This window comes from Adiantum capillus-veneris, chromosome 24 (genome assembly GCF_014529385.1).
Source record: "Adiantum capillus-veneris isolate H3 chromosome 24, ASM1452938v2, whole genome shotgun sequence".
NCBI lineage: Eukaryota > Viridiplantae > Streptophyta > Polypodiopsida > Polypodiales > Pteridaceae > Adiantum > Adiantum capillus-veneris.
In genome coordinates, this window is record NC_140954.1 from 60,983,278 (window position 1) to 60,988,410 (window position 5,133).

Here is a 5,133-nt window from a genome sequence, read left to right on the forward strand (position 1 = left end):
ATGGTTGCTTCACGCATCAATTTCCATCAAGGGGCTAGACGTAATGTCAAGCCCATGGAAAACAAAGATAAAAATGATGCAAAGGGGAAATCCAATGCTCAAAATAATTCCCAAGGCACTTCCAACAACAACAACAACAATCGGTCCAAGGAGAAGGGAGTTTACAAAGGTAAAAACAAACTCTCTCCTGAAGAGCTTGAAGCTTTTCGCAAGGACCATAAGTGTTTCAAGTGTGGGGAGCAAGGACATGGCTATCGTTCTTGCCCCAAGAAGAATACTCGCAATGAGACTCCTAGGGCTTCCACCATCGAAGCTCCAAAAGAGGATGCTCATTGCAAAGGATCATCACTCTCCTATGCTTGGGGAAAGGTAAGAGAGCATGATGCCTTCATCTTGTTTGATCCTGGCTCTACTCTCAACTTCATATCAATAGAGTTGGCCACCAAGTTGGGCATTCAAGCTTTTGAGATGGGAGATATAGTAACAGCTGATGCAGCTTTCAAGGGACAACAAGCCTCCGTTACTCCCTTGATTGGGAAGTTGAGGCTTCATGTCCAAAGCTATGTCGACAAAGAAGACTTCTTCATCTCTCCCCTCCAACATCAGGATGTTATCCTAGGGGCACCATGGTTTGATCGCATGGCTGCCAACATGAAGTTCCCTGAAAGGAGAATTTACTTCACCTACAGGGGAAAGAACATGTATATAGATGCTAGTGAGCGTGGTCGCACTATTCCACTTGTAAATCCTCTTTCTTTTGATAAATCAATGAAGAGCTCAGTTTCTGCGTACATGATTTATGTCAAAGAGTCTCTAAAAGCTAATAATGTTTCATCAAATGAAAATGATAGGAATCAAGAAGAGTTAGACTTGTCTACTTTTCTAAAAGGATTCCAAGATGTGTTCATCGATGATATCCCTATGGACCTACCTCCAAAACGAGGGGATGATGACCATCGTATTGAGCTCCTTCCAGGAAGCTCACCGCCTAACAAACCTCCTTATCGAGTCTCACAAGCTCAACAAGAGGAGATCATGAGGCAAGTACAAGAGCTGGTAGACAAAGGGATGGTGAGGCCTAGTTCCTCTCCCTTTTGTTCTCCAGTCCTTTTAGTGCAAAAGAAAGATGGTACATACCGTATGTGTGTGGACTATCGAGCACTAAACCATATCACTATCAAAAATAGATTTCCCGTACCTCGGGTAGAAGATCTGTTTGATAAGCTACAAGGCTCTACCTACTTCAGTAGGATTGACCTTAAGAGTGGCTATCATCAAATAAGGATAGTGGATGAGGATATCTTAAAGACCGCGTTTCGCACAACATTTGGTCTTTATGAATATCTAGTCATGCCTTTTGGCTTGACTAATGCACCAGCTACGTTCAATCGTTTGATGGAGAAAATTTTTAGACCATATCGAAAATTCACTGGAGTGTTCTTCGATGATATCATCATCTACTCCAAGTCTTTGGAGGAACATAAGCAACATCTCCAAGTGATTTTTCAAGCCTTGAGGGAGAACAAACTTTTTCTCAACCAAAAGAAAAGTGAATTCTTCCTTCAAGAGATTCAATATCTAGGCCATATTATCTCTCACGATGGTATTCGTATGGATCCATCAAAGTTAGAGGTAATAAAATCATGGCCTAACCCAAGGAATCTACATGAGCTAAGAAGCTTTATTGGTATGTGTGCATACTATAGACGCTTCATAGCAAAATTCTCTCAAGTAGCAGGACCACTACACGACTTAACCAAGAAGAACGTTAAGTTTGTATGGTCTGCTAAGGAGCAAAATGCTTTTGAAAAACTCAAAGAGAAGCTTACTTCCCAACCAGTCCTCGTGCTTCCGGATCTCTCAAAGCCATTTGAGGTCCAATGTGATGCTTGTGGTGATTGCCTTGGAGCAGTTTTACTTCAAGAAGGGCATGCCATAGCATATGAGAGCCGAAGGCTCAATGGTGATGAACGAGTCTTGGGCATTTATGAGAAAGAGCTTTTAGCTGTTCTACATGCCCTAGACACATGGAAGCACTACCTATTGGGGACTCCATTTATCCTACGAACCGACCACCAAAGTCTCAAGTATTTCATGACGCAAACCAAGCTTTCCGACAAACAAATGAGGTGGGCAAATTTTCTTTCGCAATTTAATTTCCATATTGCTCACATAGCTGGTAAGCACAATCAAGTTGCCGATGCACTTTCACGACGACCAAAAGTTAATGCGGTGTCTATAGCTACTCACAATGATCTATCCTCTATGATAGATGAGTATGCTACTGACCCTGACTTTAGAGACATAATGTCAGCCCTTGCTTTGGGGAAGAAAGAGGAACCATTCACCTTGCAGGATGGTTATCTTCTCCACGGCAATAGGCTATGTGTTACCCATTCCCTTCGTGAGAAGGTTATGTATGAATCCCATGCTCCTCCATATGCAGGGCATAGAGGTATTCAACCTACTCTCCGAGGAGTAGAGACGTATTTCTATTGGCCTACCATGAAAGTGGACATACAAGAGTATGTTTCAAAATGTGTAGTATGCCAAAAGACCAAGTATGATAGAGGGAAGCAACCTGGATTACTCCAGCCATTGCCTATTCCAAATTCACCATGGGAGAGTATATCCATGGATTTCATCTTTGGATTACCCAAGTCTATCCATGGGAATACAGGAATATGGACAATAGTCGACAGATTTAGCAAGCAAGCACATTTTATTCCTGTCAAAAAGACTATTAAGGCACATCAAATGGCAACTCTCTTCATATCTCAGATTTTCAAACACCATGGATTACCCACATCCATCGTGTCAGATAGAGATCCTAGAATGACCAGTAATTTCTGGAAAGGTCTCTTTGAAAATCTAGGAACAAGATTGAATTTCTCTTCGGCCTATCACCCACAAACGGATGGCCAAAGTGAGATAGCCAATCTTACGATACTCGATCTACTCAAGACTTATGTTACCGAAGTAGATCAACGCTCACAATGGGAAAAGTATTTACCGCTAGTAGAGTATGCTTACAATAATACTGTCCATACTTCTACGGGCAAAGCACCTTTCGAGATCATAGAAGGAAGACCTAAAAGTCCCTTGCTACTGAAAGTACATGGGAAGATCTTCGCCGCCGATGAGTATAGCCGTGACCTACAACAATCTTTTCAAAAGATTAGGGAGGCTATAGCCATCTCTCAACAAAGGCAAAAAGCTGCTGCTGATAAGCACAGAAGAGCCTTAATGTTCAAAGAAAATGATTGGGTCTTACTCAAGTTTCCTAAGGCTCGATTAAGGCAAACGACGGGCAAAAATCCTACGGGCCATCAAAAGTATTATGCTAAACTAGCAAAAAGATACTATGGTCCTTTCCAAATCTTGAAGCCTATCAATGAGACGGCTTATCAACTCAAGTTGCCCAACCATTGGCTTATACACAATGCCTTTCATGTAAGCTTACTTAAGCCCTTCAAAGGAGAGCCACCAATTGAACCAATTATTGAAGACCCTCCCGAAGTTGAAGACCAAGAAGAGGTGCTACAACCCGAAGCTATCCTTCGGCATGAAGACAAGGTACTACGACATGGTAAGATTATCCGACGGTATCTTATTAAGTTCAAAAATTATCCTTTTGAAGATGCTAAATGGATGCAAGGAGTACAACTTAAGGATAGTATGAACCTTGTCAATGCTTACAATGCTACATTAGAGTAAGCAAATGTACAAATTTCTTTTAAATAACTCATGTTTTTGTCTTATATGACTAGACCTCTTTTTAATTGTGCACAAATTTAACTAGTATGCATCCTTAGAATCATGTTTGTGATGACGACGTCTCTCAAACACCAAGTAGAATTTGTCACTCTACTTCGGGAGAATGAAATGGACTAAAGAGCAGACATGCTTGCGGCAGCTATGTCTCCCAAGCACCAAATGGATTAGTCATCCATCTTGGAAAGATGTCGTAGGGTGAAAAGGGATCCTTTACCCGCTAAGTACGATTGACTAATGACTAAGACTTTATCTCTTCTACCTCATAGTCGAGGACGACTATGATTTCAAGAGAGAGGTAATGTCATAAAATCTAATATCTAACTAACCCAAATGATTTTCTCATATTAAATTGATCACTTAATGTGGGAGAATAAACGGGAACAAGTGTTACGATATAGGTATGTGCTTTTAGATCTATCTCAACACGGGGCCAATATAAAGGGGCCCAAAAGGGAGATGGTCTATCAAAGAGCAAGGCTAACCAATGGAGCATAAGACCTTAGGGTTAGCTTCATTGAAGACCTCCAATCAATGTGTGTAAAAGTCCTTTTGACCTTAAGTAAGCTAGGGCTGAGGTGGGAACCCGGCCCAAGCTCGAGGTGCTTGTTCTGCTTGAGGTGCTTGTCATGCTTGAGGTGTTTTTCATGCTTGAGGTGCTTGATTAAGATGCTTGAGGTGCTTGACTGGCTCCATGCTTGAGGTGCTTGACTTGCTGCATGATTAAGGTACTTGAGGTGCCTTGAGAAGCTTGCCTGAGATGCTTGTGGGAACACCCCCTAGTTCAAGTGCTTTGTCATGCTTGATGAGTAAGGTGCTTGATCACCTAAAGTCAAAATCATTCCTAAAAGGGGGGGGGCGAGCCCTTTTCCTAGGAGCTAGAGAGAGAACACCCACTCACACACACAAGGGAAGGCCCCAACTTGAAGAGGCAGCAAGGACACATGTCAGGCCCCTACCCATGTTACCTTCATGTGTTGCTTGAAGCCTATTGGCTAAGCTTCCAAGGGGTCCAATGATAAATTACATGAATTATCTAATTGTTTTAGCATTTATCAAGTCCTCTCTCTCAAAGGGGAAAGGGGGACACTTGTCCCAAGGCTACCCATGTTGCTTGTAATGGCTCCTGCTTGTGATTGGCTAGGCCTGGAGGGGTCCAATGAGCTTCAGGCATGAGCTACAAGGGGGGGTCGACCCAAGCAAGCTAGGGGGGTGCCTAGGGGGTATACTCACCCACACACACTCACAATCACTCTCATGGTGTGCTATGCAAAGTGCAAGAGCTCCCTCTCCAAGCAAGTAGAGGTTGAGAGCCTACACCAACACTCTTGGCTATGGAGTGCAAATCCAACCAAGAGC